The sequence below is a fragment of the Cervus elaphus genome, chromosome 19 (assembly GCF_910594005.1).
Source record: "Cervus elaphus chromosome 19, mCerEla1.1, whole genome shotgun sequence".
Lineage (NCBI taxonomy): Eukaryota > Metazoa > Chordata > Mammalia > Artiodactyla > Cervidae > Cervus > Cervus elaphus.
In genome coordinates, this window is record NC_057833.1 from 91480392 (window position 1) to 91497745 (window position 17354).

Here is a 17354-nt window from a genome sequence, read left to right on the forward strand (position 1 = left end):
GGAAAAAACTAAACATGTTAAGGAAGGTGGCCAGGAAAGCCTTTCTGAGCAAGAGACATTTGATGTGACATATGAATCCCAGATGGCACTAGTGGTAAAGAACCTGCCTGCCAATGCAGGAAACATAAGAGACATGGGTTCCATCCCTGGGTTGGAAAGATTCCCTGGAGGAGGGCATGGCAACCCAATCCACTATTCTTGCCTGGAGAATCCCATGAACAGAGAAGCCTGGCAGGCTACAGTCCATAGGCTCTCAAAGAGTTGGACATGACTGAAGTGACTTAGCATGTATGCATGTATGAGGGATGCAGGGTGGGGTCTAGATCAAGAATTAGAGGTAGAGAAAGACTAACTTTTTTGGGGGGACGTGTAGTTGTTTTATAATGTTGTGTTAGTTTCTGCTGTAGGATGAAGTAAATCAGCTGTAAGTCTACATATATCCCCTCCCTCACATCCCCCAGCCCTACCCCTCTAGATCAGCTCAGAGCACTTGAGCTGAGCCCCCTGGGCTACAGAGCAGCTTCCCACTAACTATCCACTTTATATATGTTAGTGTATATGTGTTAATGCTACTCTTCCAATTTGTCTCAGCCTACTCTTCCCCTGCCCCATGTCCACATGTCTGTTCTCAACATCTGCATCTCTATCACTGCCCTGCAAACAGACTCATCTGTACCACCTTTCTAGATTCCGTGCATGTGCGTTCATACACAATATTTGTTTTTCCTCTGAGAAAGACTGATTTTCATGGGGGTTTCAACTGTGATGTAGACCTGTGGTCAGGACTCACTGAGATATTATGATATTCCACAAGTCACTCCTTTCACTAAAAATGCCCACCTCTCAGACTCCCTTGCAGTTAAGAGTGGCCATGGGACACCATTCTGGTTACCAAGTTGTAAGCAGAATGCTGCTAAAGGAGTTTCGGAAAAGCATTCCCCTTTTGGATACAATGTTTCCTCTTTCTGTTTCTTTCTTTGCTTCCTTCCTGGAATTATATGTGATGATTTAAGATGCAGCAGCTAGTTTGGAGCCATGTGGCAACAAGGAGGGGAACAGAAGCTTAAGATACAAGGCCTGTGGAACAGGAAGAAGAGAAGAACCTGGAATCTGGATGCCAGTGTTGAGTTTCTGAGCTATTGTGAGATGGCAAACCCCCAGACTGCTTCTCGCATAAAACCAATAAATCTCCACCTATTTAAGTCCCTGATAGTCAAGTTTTATTTGCATCTGCAGATATTTCTAACTGATACAAATAGCTTCCATAACAATGGGCTAGCAGACAGCAGTAAATTTCCCCTTTTGGAAATGGGCACTAGGTTTTATGTGAAAGCAGAGGGCATATGGGTGGATAATGAAAACAATATACAGTCTAGCTCTCTGTAGGAGAATTGGCTTTTCTAGCTACTGCTTTGTCTGAAATTATGGCATCTGGCCTCCTATGTCTTTCGTTCCTTAAAAAAATGTAAATTGAAGCAATCCTTTGTGAGGATGCCGACAGGCCACTTATGTCTCCAGGACTGGCAGGTTCTTTCTGCTCCTGCTTAGCCTGATTTCTTGCCTTGGCTCTTTTCCTCTTTGGTCACATCCCCCAGCATCTTCTTGGCTCTGTCTGCCACACAAATATTGCTCTCTCTGCATTTAATGATTTCAGAGGCAGTTCTTGTCCCTTCATTTTGACAGGGAGTGATGGCCTAAAGCCATGAGAACGGCCTAAGAGACAGCAGCATAGTCCTGTTTGCTTTTCTTGGCCCCTTAAAAAAGAAATTCAGTAACCAGTACATTCCGAGGTAATTGTATTATCTCAATTAGCCCCCTTGCATTAGCTGCTGGCTTACTGGATGAGAAAGAGAAAAGCGGTTTCAGGCAGAAGGCTCCTGGGGTGCAGCTACCAGGAGCTGCACCCGCTCTTCCTCGTGGCTTGATGAAAGTGAGAAAGTGCTGGAAACAGCTTATGCCTGCTCCTTCAGCTATCAGCAAGCAAGGACTCTGATGTCTGCCAAGATGTGACCAAACTTTCAGATTCCTCTTCGCTTGTGTCTACATCTGCCCAGAGATGTCCCGGATTAAAGAAATTCACATATTTCCTTTCCTGAATTGATGAGGATCACATGGAGAGCCTGGGGTGAAATGCAGAAATGAATATGGTTATTTACAAGTTGCTCTTACACATGGGAAATAATCATCCTCCTGGCCCCTCCTTTTCGAATAAACATAAAATTGCGTTCTAAATCAAGAAGTGCCAATACCCCATACCTGAAAAGGCCAAAAGTGGTAAAAAAAAAAAAATTCAAATGAAATGGGCCTCTCCAAAGACATTTTGCCATCCTGTGTGCTCTGGCAGCCACTGCCTGCTGGAGAAGCAGGCCTCATCTAAACTCCTGGGTGTGTGAAAGAGATTTTTTCCTAGTCTTCAATTTCATTTTCCTTCTCCCTTTGTCCTTGTGTTATTTATGGGACAAGGCTGAGAGTGAGTTGCTGAGGCACTTCTCAGCATATGCTTCATAAGTTTTATGAACCTCAATTGAATTTGCTTTTTTGTCTCCCTAGTCTAGGCTGAATAACTCTTTTCTGGAGTATAAACCATCGGTCTGCTGAAGGCGTGGCTACAACCCGCCGGCCTCCACAGCCAGCCAGCCTATACACTTCCCAATCATTTGTTTCATTTCCTGATGCAGTGGGGATCCTGACATGGGGCACACTGCTTCAACTGAATGCTGCGGGACAGGGCATCAGTCACCAGCTCTGGCTCTCAGCTCCATAAATACCTGTCTCATGGATGCTGCACGGATGCCTTCTTCAGAAGTGAGGCCACCTCCTCTCTAGGAGCCTCTTTCCCTCAAGCGGTTTGTGAAGTGCTAAGCTGACTTGAAATAAACGAAAATCCGAAGCAAATGAAATTGTTAGACCAAGGCAAGTGGACAGGCCAACGGGGCATCTCTTCAACAATCAAGCAAAATCTGAGTTGAATTCCCCAAGTGTGGTTGACATCTGTCATTGTTCATTTTCTCAGCATCAAAGCACCCTTCTTATTTGAGACATGCCTCTGCTTGTTGGCGTCTTGGGGATGGGCAAGGCTCATGACTAAATTAAGGAGAGGAACAGATACCCTTCCTTATTCCTTGTTTGCATGGTCAATAAGATGTTTCCATCAGGGCTTGGAATTCTCAGGGAGTGATGCAAGGATGCAGGGTCCATTGGAGATACGTTGTGGCAGGCAGAGGTGGGTGGTGTTGGTCCTGGTGGGGGTTGGCCCAGATGGGAACTTGTGTATGTTGTTGGGCTATCTGGTTTGCCCTCTTCTGTTTTCTAAACTTACAATCTTCAGTCTTCCAATGGATTCAGAGCTCTGCTGCCAGCCTTTGAAAGCATCCCTTATGCTAAAGTCATATGTATTTGGCACGTAAAAGAAAAATGAAATCTCCATTCCTCCCTCCACTACCCAACTCACCAGGACAAAAGGAGAAACTGACTTGCTGCTGACTTTCAGTAATCATTTCTACTTGAGATGGATAACAGTCCATCTCTTATATGAGAAGAATGGTACTTCTCATCTCTCTCTCATGATTCAACTTAGGATCAGCATTGTTATCCTTACTGTATTTTAACGAGAGGTTTGGAGGCGGGGACCAGTTCCTCATGTTTTTACCACACTAGTAATATATGAATGCATGAATATTCCTATATTAAACAATGCAGGAATACTCAGAGGAAAACGTGACAGCCTCCCCATAGCAAGCTTCCAACTAGCTTTCTTCCTGAGAGACACGCACGTGAACACTGCTCTGCGTTTGTTCAGTCCGAGTACTTTTAAAACACAATAACAGGACATAATGTGGGTTTTGCTTTGTCACTTGGTTTTCAATTTACAGCATGTCTGGGAAATTTTTTCCATGAAGGCTCGATGTATTCTTTTAATGACTGCACAGTATTCCATATCATGCTTTATTTAACCTCTTCCACTTAGGAAGTAGAAAAAATTTTTTTCACTGGTAGAAAAAATGCTCCCATGAACAATCTTGTAAATCTTTTTGTGTTTATACATAATTTTCTTTTCTAGAATAGATTTTTCTAGAACTGAATTTTTCTAGGATATATTTCCTAAATAAAATATTATATATATATGTATATATATATTCAACAAGGACCTGATGTACAGGACAGGAAACTCTACTCAATATTCTGAAATAACCTATATGGGAAAAGAATCTGAAAAATAATTAATATATGTTTATGTATAACTGAATCACTTCGCTGTACATCTGAAGCTAACACAACACTGTAAATCAATGATATGCTAATAATGAAAATTTAAAAAATATATATGTACAATTTAATAGATGCCATTCAACAGCTTTTGAAAAAGATTTTACCAATTTACATTCCCTCTAATGAGACAGCCTAGAGACCAAGTCTCCAGCCTTTTCAATTATTTTATAGACACTTAATTTTCTTTCCACTTAGACTTGCTGAAGTGGTTTTTATTTCACAGCAACAGAATCCTGCCTGATATTCCATGCTTTGATCATAGGGTTCCTCTGCTTAAACCACTTCTGTGGAAAAAAAAAAAAAAAAGGAAAGAAACCCATCAAAAAATGGGCAGAAGATCTAAATAGACATTTCTCCAAAGCAAATGTACAGATGGCCAACAGGCACATGAAAAAATGCTCTTGGGAACGATTATTAGAGAAATGCAAATCAAAACTACAATGAGGTATCACCTCAATGTGGTCAGAATGGCCATCATCAAAAAGTTTACATATAATAAATGCTGTGGTGTGGAGAAGAGGAAACCTTCCTATACCGTTGATATGTAAATTGGTACAGCCACTTTGGAAAACAGTATGGATTCATTACAAAACTAAAAATAGAGTTACCATATGATAGAGAAGACTCTTGAGATTCCCTTGGACTGCAAGGAGATCAAACCGGTCAATCCTAAAGGAAATCAGTCCTGAATATTCATTGGAAGAACTGATGCTGAAGCTGAAGCTCCAATACTTTGGCCACCTGATATGAAGAGCCGACTCATTACAAAAGGCCCTGATGTTGGGAAGTATGAAGGCAGGAGGAGAAGGGGACGACAGAGGATGAGATGGTTGGATGGCATCACTGTCTCAATGGACATGAGTTTGAGCAAGCTCCAGCAAATGGTGAAGGACAGGGAAGCCTGGCGTGCTGCTGTCCATGGGGTCACAAAGAGTCAGACATGATCGAGAGACTGAACAACAGCAACAGCATATGATGCAGTGATCCCACTCCTGGGCATATATCTGGAGAAAACTAATTAAAAAATACAGGCATTCCCATGTTCATTGCAACACTATTTCCAATAGCCAATACATGGAAACAACTTAAATTTCCATCAACAGATGAATGCATAAAGAAGATGTGGTACTTAGATACAATGTGATATTACTCAGCCATAAAGAAGAATGAAATAATGCTGTTTGCAGCAACGTAGATCGACCTAGAGATATCACACTAAGTGAGGTAAGCCAGACAAAGACAAATCTCCTATGATGTCACCTATATGTGAAATCTAAAAAAAAAAAAAAAAAAGGATACAAGTAAACTTATTTACAAAACAGAAAGAGACTCACAGACATAGAAAACAAACTGTGGTTACCATAGGGAGAAGGAGAGGGCAGGGATAAATTAGGAGCTTGGGATTAACATATGCACACTACTATGTTTAAAATAAGTAAATAACAAGGAGATCCTGGGTGTTCATTGGAAGGACTGATGCTGAAGCTGAAACTCCAGTACTTTGGCCACCTCATGCGAAGAGTCAACTCATTGGAAAAGACCCTGATGCTGGGAGGGATTGAGGGCAGGAGGAGAAGGGGACGACAGAGGATGAGATGGTTGGATGGCATCACTGACTCAATGGACGTGGGTTTGAGTAAACTCTGGGAGTTGGCGATGGACAGGGAGGCCTGGCATGCTGCGATTCATGGGGTTGCAAAGAGTCGGACACGACTGAGCGACTGAATTGACTGACTGACTGACTGTATAGCTCAGTTGGTAAAGAATCTGCCTGCTCGCAATGCAGGAGATCCCGGTTTGATTCCTGGGTCGGAAAGAGAAGGGATAGGCTACCCACTCCAGTATTCTTGGCCTTCCCTTGTGGCTCAGCTGGTAAAGAATTCACCCGCAATGCGGGAGACCTGGGTTTGATCCCTGGATCTGGAAGATTCCCTGGAGAAGGAAATGGGAACCCGCTCCAGTATTCTTGCCTGGGAAATCCCATGGACAGAGGAGCATAGCAGGCTATAGTCCTTGGGCTGCAAAAGAGTTGGACATGACTTAGCAACTAAACAACAACAACAACTGCATAACACAGGGAACTATATTCAATATCTTGTATAACCCATATGGGAAAACAATCTGAATAAAAGAATATATATATTAAAAAATTAATTTTTATTGGAGTATAGTTGCTTTAGAATATTGTGTTAGTTTCTATTGTATAGCAAAGTCAATCAGCTATGCCTGTAAACTTCTCTCTTCTATTTTGAATTTTCTTCCCATTTAGGTCTCCACAGAGCATTGTGTAGAGTTCCCTGTGCTATACAGTAGGCTCTCGTTAGTTATCTGTTTTATACACAGTATCAGTTCTTAGACATATATTCACTAAGAATACACACACACACACACACACACACGAATCACTTGGCTGTACAATCAAAACCATCACGGCATTGTAAATCAATTATATTTCGATTAAAACAACCAAACACAGTAGAACAAAAGAAATTAACTTCCGTGTATCAAATACAGTTCAAACTAAACCATGCTTCCCTTGAGCCCTACTTTTCCTCACTAACCGGCCACAGTCTCTCCTGCCTCCAGCATCCAGAACAACTCGGGCTGCTTTTCAGCTCTTCGGAATTCTGCTTCATCGCAAATGAGTCAAGAGGGTTTGTTGTTTCCTCACATTCATCCTGTGCTCCAAATGAACATATCTCCCACAGGTCTGGTTTATCTGCAAAAATAATGGGAAGATAAGCGGAAATAGCTGCATGCACCCACACGCACTCCCGTCTTCTCGCCTTTGCCTCTTCCCCTCTCCAGAAGGGGGCTCAGTTTCACCCCCAGCCCCGCCGAGTCCTTTCCTCGCACGCCAGGCTCAGGGCGTCCCGCTGCTCTCCGAGGCTGCCCGGGGGATGCTGGCTCATATTTCTCTCTTCTCTCCTTTCGTGTGGGTTGTGCTCTGGTACGCGCAGTCCCACTCTCAGGTGAAGGCAGCTTTTGATGGTATCAGAGTGTGAAGCCGTTCTTCGGTCATTATTTTACTCCTGTGTACATTTTGTCCCAATCTAGATGATAAGGCCCTGACATTCTAACACGCTTAAAGCAGAAGCAAAGGAAAGAAAAGATCTCCACCATCCATTTGGCTGTGCTGGCTCTTAGTTGCCTCATTCAGGGCCTTTGCTGTGGTCCATCGACTCTAGCTGTGGCGCACCGGCCTCGTTTCTCCCAGGCATGCGGGATCCTGGTTTCCCCACCAGGGATCGAATCTACTTCCCCTGCCCTGCAAGGCAGACTCTTAACCACCGGGCCACCAGGGAAGTCCCTAAGATGATATTCAGTGAATACCTACTGTGCAAAAGTGAAGTATGATCTCATTTAATATTCACAACAAATCTGGAAATGTTATGTTTCAGAGATGTGAAACAACTTTTCCCTGACAAATTCCCCAAATTCAAATTCAGATCTGCCTCAGGCCAATGCCACAGTGCTTCCTAAATCTGTTGCCTCATCAACGGACCCTGAGGGCTTTATACTTCTAGTAGGGAGAACTGGTGAACTCCTACTGTGAGTTTCCAGTTCATGAAAAATGAGTGTTCCGTTGTTGCCTAGAAAGATCATGTCTCAGGACTCTCATTATTTTCATTCTGTTTCTGTTCTTTTGTTTAGATATATCTTTAATTTTGAGATAATTTTAGACTTTCAGGGAAGTTGCAAATGTAGTACAGAAAGCTTCTATATATCCTTTATCAGGCTATCTCAAATGTTAAAATCTTACAGAAATGTAGTATAATTATAAAAACGCAGACGTTAACGTTGGCATAATATTACTAACTAAACTACAGACGATTGTAGAATTTTCTGTTTTTCTAACATCTTTTTTCTGTTCCAGAATTTAGTCCAGGATGCACTTAGGTATAATGCCTCTTCAGTCTCCTTGGATCCGTGACAATCTTTCAATCGCTCCTTGTTTTTCATGACTTTGATATTTTTGAAAAATACAGATCAGAGATTTTGTAGAAGATATCTGTGTTTGGGTTAGTCTGATATTTTCTTCTGATTAGACTGGAGTTATGGATTATTGGGATGAATACCACTGAGGTGATGTGCCCTTGTCAGTGGGTCATATTGGAGGGTGCATGATGTCATAATGATATCACTACTGATGTTAGCCTTTATCATTTGGCTAAGGTGGTTTCTCTGCTTTAAAATGACTGCATTCAACTTTGAAATGAATAAATATTTATTTTGGGGGAGATGGTTTGAGATTATCAAAATATCCTGTTTCTCCTTAAATTTTAACTCACTAATTTTAATAACCATCAATGGGTTATGCCTCCAATGGGTACTACAGTGGTCTTCTGATAGTGGTTTACCATTTCTCTAATTCCTCTTACACTTATTTATTGGAATTCTTCTATAAGGAAGTATTGTCCTTTCCTATCTATTTATTACTTATTCATTCAATCATTTGTTTATTATACTATGAACCCAGAGAATATTTTAATCTTTCCGTTATGATCCAATACTATTGTTATTTATCTTGTTGCACAAATTGTTCCAGCTTTTGCTCTTTCAGGTTGGCACCTGTGCTTTTTAATATGCCCTTACAGGTTTCTTATTTTTTGGTAAAAAACTCACTTTTTAACTTTCTGCCATTGTGAAATGCTCCAAGTTCATTTTATATTTTTCCTGCGCCAGTCCTGGAATCAACCACTTCTCCCAGGGGTGAGAGTTCCTTTTATGGTAGCATGGTATTAGAGACCAAGGACAGGGTAGCAGTTGTGCTCATTGCTACTAGTTATTACTATTTCTAGGATCTCTCAGAAGATAGTCTGAGCTAGGACACATGTGTGTATATTCTAACCTATGCATACACATGTACCTATATTTCTTTCTGTATTTTTGTAGCTGTATATGTATTCCAATTAACCATGAGCCATGGTAGCAAAACCAAAGACACTACAAGAAGGGAACAATGAGACCCTGAGAAGTTACAGAGTTTCAGTTTGGGATGATATTAAGTAAAGCTTTGGAGATGGATAATGTTGATGGTTGCAAAAAAATATGAATGTCGTTAATTCCACTGAATCGTCTGTTGTGTATATTTTAACCACAGAAATTTAGCAATAAATTCATGTTGCTACCTCCCATGGTCATCTAGCATGACAGATTATTCTCACCTCCTTCTTTCCTTATTTGTAACTTCTTCCTCTAGCAGTAGGAAATTTGATTCTTATCATCAGCAGTATAATTTCTTATGTGTTTACTAGCATACACCCAAAGTGGTTTTGGAATTGCTAACCCAGTACTCCTGTGAGAAACAGTTACCAACTAGAGAAACTTCTTTATGTCTTTAGCCTTGTAGTATCCAGTTGAGACACTGCTTTCCAAAGTTGCTTAGCTCAGTTCCTTCCTTCCTCACTGGTCTTCAACATGGTTATGTCATTCATTTGTAATCCACTTGGATTCATTTGTTATGAGTGCATGCTTGATGGTCAATGAGATAATGCCTGTGAAGTGCCTAATGCACTACCTGGCATGCCTCAGAGTTTTAAGAAATATGAGCTGAACCTGAATTTGTGGCAGTGACTAGTGTTGTCCATCAACTTCATTACTCCAGCCCCATGAAATGTCAAAAGAACTTTGATTGGGTTTCAAGTGCCATTCTTGTCTGTGACTCAGAACTAAGGTAACCACCCCACAAAAGTCAAGTCAGAAGTGCTGCCCTCATTAGCATCATGCTCTAGACAGCTGAGTTACTTCTCACAGGATGAAAAATATATGGGCTTAAGTGATGAGTAACCACAGAAGGTGTGAATCATTCAAGGGACAGAGAATTCCAGGGGGTGAAAAACTCTGTAGTTAGAAACCAACAAAATTAGAGCCTATTCTTTCAACTTCTTGTTTCTGGAAACAGCCCCATTTCTCCATTCATTTGCTCTCCTTTATCAGTCAGTCAGTCACTTTCTGATCTCTGCAGTAGATTCTGATGCTGAGATTCACCAAGTCAAGGATGCCTCCTCTTGGCCAACTTGAGATTCAGTTAAAGGTTTTATGGTTGCAGGCAGCTGAAAAGAACCCTGGCTACCTTAGCTGAAAAGGAATGTGTTGGATGGAGGCTGCTCACAGAATGGAAGAGAAAGCTTCTGGATCCTGTTTCAGAGGAATAGGGACGGACTTAGAAGCTCTGGGAGACCTCATAGTAGGAACAAATGGCCACTCTATCCAGTGTGAATCAATTCCAGAAACCTCTCTTTGTGTCTCTCCAGTTAAAACTGAATTTCTGGGAGTGATCTATTGGTCTAACTTGAGTCACATGCCATCAGCGGGTGTTGGAAAGGCAGAACACTTTGAATAAAAACCCACAAATGGGGAGAAGGGGATAAACTGCCAACAGCTGGTGTCCACTACTCTCTTTCATTACTCAGCTTTCTTCCATCTGCTGTGAGCTTTAAGTTAATTTATTGGTTAAAAAAAAATATGGAGCAATAGACTATCTTTCCCTGTGTTCCCTACATGTATTCACTGTAAGTCCTAAATAGTTCTCTTCTCCCTGCCAGGGTAAGTAGGAGTCAAATGATGATACATGGTTGACACTATTGTCCAAAAGGTACTCAGGGCCATCTTCAGGGTGGTGTGTAGGTCGGGGTGCATCACTCAGATACCCATCTGGCTTCTCTTGAGATGGTCTTTACCATGGAGCTTGGGGCTGGGATTTCCTGTTTTATGAAATCCTCAAAAAATGCAAATAGAAGTTAGGTTGGGTGTGAAAATCCATTTGAGTATGGAGACTTGAAATTAGGAGGACCAGAGCTCTATCTTCTCTAGGGCTCAGTCACCTTTGTTAAATGTGGGGAGTGTCTTGTAGTTAAAGACACAGATAACAGGATGAGACACTGGGATTGATTCCATGGTCCACACTCCCTAGCTACATGACCACAGGAACTATAATTAGTATCTTTACATTTATTTTGTGTACTTAAATTCTTTCCTTATCTATAAAATGGGATAATGATAGTGCCTCCCTCCAACACTTGGTCTGAGAAACAAATGAAATACCATTTATATCAGTTGCCATTGTTATTATTGTCACAGGATTTTTCTTTTTTTGCCCTTGCTGTGTGGCATGTGTGATCTTAGTTTCCTGACCAGGAATTGAACCTGGGCCCCCTGGAGTGAAAGGGTGGCCTCCTAGCCGCTGTACTACCAGGGAAGTCCCAATCACAGAATTTCCCGAGGATTAAATTCCCATCTGTGAGGTGCTGAGCAGAGGGCCTGCCCTACCACATTAAACCTTTAATAAAGGGTGGCTATTGATACTATGTGTCTTAAAGACTGTTTGTGAATTACCTGTCCTTCCTTTCATTTGTGCGGGTAATTGAGTTCCTGTGTTTGCACATATATTTTAACCAAATTGCCTTGTATCTGGTGAGAAAGGCCATGTTGTTTCTATTTTCTTCAGAGAATAATAAAAGATTACAAAGACCTGAAGAGACATTTAGAAAAAAATGTTTAATACACTGATTTGATTCACCAATCTAACTTTCTCATGAGCTACTGAAATGGTGAACCTTGTCGTTAATTGCAAGGTTCTATTTGTAGAACTCTAAAGGTAGGACTGAGCTATATTCTAATAACTTAGAGGACTAGAGCAACAGACAGTCCTTTCTTAAAAAGCCCACATCTTTTGTTCTCTGTTTCCCAGAGATGTGCTGAATTCTCCACTTTGATTGTGGAGATAAGAATGTTTGACCCTGTCCTGATAGGAAGGGTGGTTCCTCAGACCCAGCCAAAGTGATTTTAAAGTGAAATTCCTCATTGGCTTCTATATCTGGAGTTTCTCTTCCTACTGCTTAGATTTCACTTTTCGTCCTGAGCTCTGCCCTTTTGTTTTTAATCCCTTCTGAATTTGTGGACACTGACCTTCTGTCCTCATGATGGATCACCTCTGTGTTTCTCTACAGACTGCCTTCCCTCTTCCCTGGAGACTTTAGCCTCTAGCTCGGTCACCCCTTGATTTCCTGCTGACAGTGTCTTTGAGATGGAAATTGCTCCATCATCTCTTCTGAGATGATGCCTGCCCTTCAAAAGAGCCTGCCCTTTTGAAGAATTAACTTAGTAACCACATCACCCTCTGTGTGGGCTGTGGCTTCTCTGACCCCCAGACAACCTGCCCTACAAGGCTGTCGCTTCTTAGCTGCATTTCTTGGTGCCCTTTGAACTTCCAGTGTGGGCATCTGTGGCCAGCAGCTCGGCTCAATAACCTTAGATCTCACAGCAGCTCAATAACCTTGGAAGTCTCCTTTTCTGACAGTGCCCCATAATTCAAGCTTCATCTTTTTTAATCTCTCTGTGTCCTAGCAGAACATACATGTTTCATATTTATGACAAAATATAAAGACACTACAGTTTTCTGGAGACAACTATGTTTGAAGGGAGTTTATTACTTTCTTTTCCTTATTGAAGCATAATGATTTACAAGGGTATATTAGCTTTAGGTGTATAACATAGTGATTCAATACTTTGACAGATTACACTCTAGTCAAAGTTATTATAAAATCTATCTTTTCCTGTGCAATGCAATATATCCTTGTTGCTTATCTATTTTATACATAGTAGTCTGTATCTCTTAATTCTCTACCCGTATATTACCCCTCCCCCACCCTCTCCCCAGTGGTGATTACTAGTTTGTTATCTATATCTGTGTGTCTGTTTCTCTGTTTCTGTTTCATTATATTCACTAGTTTGTTTTATTTATAGACTCCACATATAAGTGATAACAGTGTATTTGTTCTTCTTGATCTGATATTTCACTAACTGTAATACTCTGCAGGTCCATCCATGTTGTTGCAAATGGCAGAATTTCATTCTTTTTTTATGTCTGAGTAGTATTCCATTTTCCTAATCTGTAAAATGGGGAAAACACACCACAGGCTTGTGAAGGTTAAATATGTAACATGGTAATTGACAGAGGTGCCAAGTTATTTCAATGCAAGACAAGAAAACCTTTTCAATAAACTATTGTGGAACAACTGGATAGCCCTACAAGGGGAAATGAGCCTTGACTCCTACAAGTTCACGTTCAAAATTAATTTGAGATGGACTATAGACATAATATAAAATCAGAGCCATAAATCTTCGAACAGAAAGCATAGGAGAATATCTTAGTTATGTTGGGATAGGCAAAGACTTGTTTGTCAGGACATGGAAAGCACTAACCATAAAATTAAAATTTTCTGCTCGTCGAAAGATACTGTTAAGAAAATAAAAAGGTGGGACATAGACTAGGAGAAAAGAAGAAAATATTTGTAAAACATATATCTGCATGGTGTGTGTGTGTTAGCCGCTCAGTTGTGTCCTGCTCTTTGAGACCCCATGTAGTCCGCCAGGCTTCTCTGTCCGTGGAATTCTCCAAGCAAGAATACTGGAGTGGGTTGCCATCTCCTCCTCCGGGAACCCAGGGATCCTGGATTGCAGGCAGATTCTTTACCATCTGAGCAACCAGGGAAGCATAGATCTCACAAAGAACTTGTATCCAAAAAATAAAAGAACCTTCAAAACTCACCAATAAGAAGTGTATAGAATTGTCAGAACCTGAGTTGAATACTAAGACATGTGCATTTTACTGTATGTAAATTATTCCTAAATAAAAAAGGACAGTGTGGCAAAGGCACAGTACAGCATAACTTCTCAGGAATGGCGGCTGTGGGTATTACAGGCACAGACAACAATATCAGTAGTTTTAGTTTTGATCTGCTTCCTCACTAAGTTGGTGGCTCTGTCAACCGTCTTTACCTAGAGGCTTCTATGGATTCACAGGGGACTTTCAGGAGATGTTTTTATTTTATTATCATTACTCACAATGATGCACATGAACTTTTTAAAGATACATATATATATATATGCATATATATATATATTTATTAAGGCATGGTTTTTTATTAAGGTATAGTTCCAGGAGAAACTCTGGGAGATAGTAGAGGACAGAGGAGCCTGGCATGCTGTGATCCACGGGGTCACAAAGAGTCAGATACGACTGAACAACAACAATAGTTAATTTACAATGTTGTGTTAGTTTCAAGTGTATGGCAAAGTGATTCAGATGTATGTAAAATCTGCCTATTTTCAGATTCTTTTCCATTGTAAGTTGTTATAAGATATCGAGTATAATTTCCTGTGCTATAACAGTAGGTCTTTACTGTCTACCTGTTTTATACATAGCAGTGTGTATACATTTTTAAAAAATTTTTTCAGTATCTGGGTTTTTTTTTTAATTGAAATATAGTTGATTTACAATGTTGTGTTAGTCTCAGATGTGCAACAAAGTGATTCAATTATACATATATATATTCTTTTTTATATTATCTTTCATCATAGATTATTATAAGACATTGAGTCTAGTTGCCTATGCTATACAGTGGGTCTTTGTTGGTTATCTATTTTATATAGAGTAGTGTGTGTATTTTAATCCTAAACTCCTAATTTATTCCCCTTTCCCCCTTGGTAACCATAAATTTGTTTTCTTTTTTTTTTTTTATTCCCCCTCCTTCCAACTCCCAATAAATTTGTTTTCTATGTCTATGAGTCTATTCTGTTTTGTATATAAATTCATTTGTATCATTTTTTAAGGTACATTGCCTCTGCAAGAAGGCTTGTGCACTGGTAAATCAGCAGATCAGGACTGGGGAGGGAAAGAGAATTCTGATGTCTTTGTTTCCATTTTGGTCCATTCAGCCAAGTTGAAGCAGACTCCTTTTCATTTGTCTTAAATCCAAATAAATAAATAAACCTCTCAAACCAAACACTATGATATATTACTCCTAAAGAATAATGAATTACCTTTTTAGGTAGAGGAAAGAAAGGCCCAGAGTATCCTAGCCAAGCCTGGGGTGACTAGAAGGAGGCAGGCAATAAATTTTGTCGACTGGGGAAATGTCTGGGTCTTGAGTTCATAAGCCAGGGTAGGGGCACTGAGCTCTGGGTGCCCAGGTTTGTGCTGTCCCCAGCAGTGGGTACGTGTTAATCCCAGACTCTTCATTCTATCTCCCTCCCACCCTGCTATGCCCTTTGGTAGCCACCAATTTGTTTTCTATGTCTGTGAAACGTTCATTTGTATGTTTTTTTTAGATTCCATATAATATGTGATATGATAATGGTCTTTGTTTGACTTACTTCACTTAATGTGATAACCTCTAGGATAATCAATGTTGCTGCAAACGACATTATTTCATTATTTTTTTTGTGGCTAATATTCCATTGTGTGTGTGTATATATTATTATATATATATATCTCACATCTTCTTTATCCATTCATTTGTTGATGGACATTAAAGTTGCATCCATGTCTTTGTTATTGTAAATAGTGCTGCTATGAACATTGGGGTGCATGTATCTTTTTAAATCCAAGTTTTCTCTGGATATATGCCCAGGAGTGGGATTGCAAGATTACATTTTAGTTTTTTAAGGAATCTCCATTCTGTTCTCCACAGTGGCTACGCCAATTTAATTCCTACCAACTGTGTAGGAGGGTTCCCTTGTCTCCACACTCTCTCTGGCATTTCTTATTTGTAGACGTTTTAATGACAGCCATTCTGACTAGTGTGAGGTGATACCTAATTGTAGTTTTTGGATTTGCATTTCTCTAATAATTAATGATATTGAGCATCTTTTCATGTGCCTGTTCACCACCTGTGGATCTTCTTTGGAGAAATGTCTATTTAGGTCTTCTGCCCATTTTCTCTGGAGAAGGCAATGGCATCCCACTGCAGTACTTTTGCCTGGAGAATCCCATGGATGGAGGAGCCTGGTGGTTTGCCGTCTATGGGGTCGCACAGAGTCGGACATGACTGAAGCAACTTAGCAGCAGCAGCCCATTTTTTCACGGAGTTGTTTGTTTTTTTGATATTAAGCTATATGAACTGTTTGTATATTTTGGAAATTAATCCCTGTCAACAGCATGGTTTGCAAATATTTTCTCCCAGTCCATAGGTTGTCTTTTCATTTTGTTTATGGTTTCCTTTGCTGTGCAAAAGCTTTTAAGTTTAATTAGGTCCCATTTGTTTATTTGCACCTGAATTCTTAACTCACACATATCCTCTCTCTTTCTTCTCTTCTCTCTCTCTCTCCCCCACCCCCACTCTCTCCCTGTCTCTCTCTCACACACACAATCTTGGATCCTTCCTTTTTTCTTCTTTTATTCCTATTCATTTCTCATCTTTATCCCACCTCATTTCAAAGTAAATTTAACGCAGTTATAAAAATGGTCACCTACCAGATAAAGGAGAGGAGAAGGGGATGACAGAGGATGAGATGGTTGGATGGCATCACCGGCTCAATGGACAGAAGTTTGAGTAAACTCCGGAAGTTGGTGATGGACAGGGAGGCCTGGCATGCTGTGGTTCATGGGGTCGCAAAGAGTCAGACACGGCTGAGCGACTGAACTGAACCAGATAAAATGGTGTAGGAAATAAGTGTAAATTCAAAGCCACAAAGAAATAGACGCCATTTGGTCCTGAACCTCAGGCAGGCTCTGAGCTTCCTAGCCACAGCAACAAAGATGGAAACATGATTAGTCACTAAACAGCCCCCAGGGTAAATTCACAGATGCACTCAAGCAGCATCATGAGCTGGTATCTGTTATTCAGAGCCCCAGGTGTCCAATTTGTTTGCCTGAGTGGTGGATTAGTGGTGAAGAAAGAAGGAACTAGAGATGTTTTTGCTCTTGGCTTGGTTTTCCTGGCAAGGAGACTCTGAAGGCTTCCTCCTGGAGTGCTGCCGGGCTCTCTCTGCAGTGGAGATCACATTATTTGTATTCTGAATCTCTGTGGTCATTCTCTCTGTGACCAGCCTGCCCTACTGCGCAGTTCCTCCTCACGCTGTTTTTCTGCAGTTTTAGTTTTGATGTGGACACCTTTTCTTGAGTTATTTTCTGGCGGAACCAGCTTGTTGCTGAATGGCCCACCCCAGCAGACATCTCTTTCATTGGCTGTGTTTCTTTAATTACGGTGGACTTACTTTTCCCTTCCCCTAGCAGTTATTTTTAGACTTTAAAACCTCCTCTTAGGGTTTCAGCTGAGCTATCAAGTGCGTGAACGCAG

At 40.8% G+C, this 17354-nt stretch overlaps 1 long non-coding RNA gene across 1 annotated transcript; it reads right to left on the minus strand.

Moving 5' to 3' along the window:
- Window positions 1-1203: 1203 nt before the first annotated feature.
- Window positions 1204-16576, minus strand: LOC122676007. The gene is made up of 3 exons (XR_006335393.1): window positions 16529-16576; window positions 6831-6988; window positions 1204-2120 (listed from the first exon to the last, which is right to left on the minus strand). It is a non-coding gene; the product is annotated as an uncharacterized LOC122676007 (long non-coding RNA).
- Window positions 16577-17354: the final 778 nt, after the last annotated feature.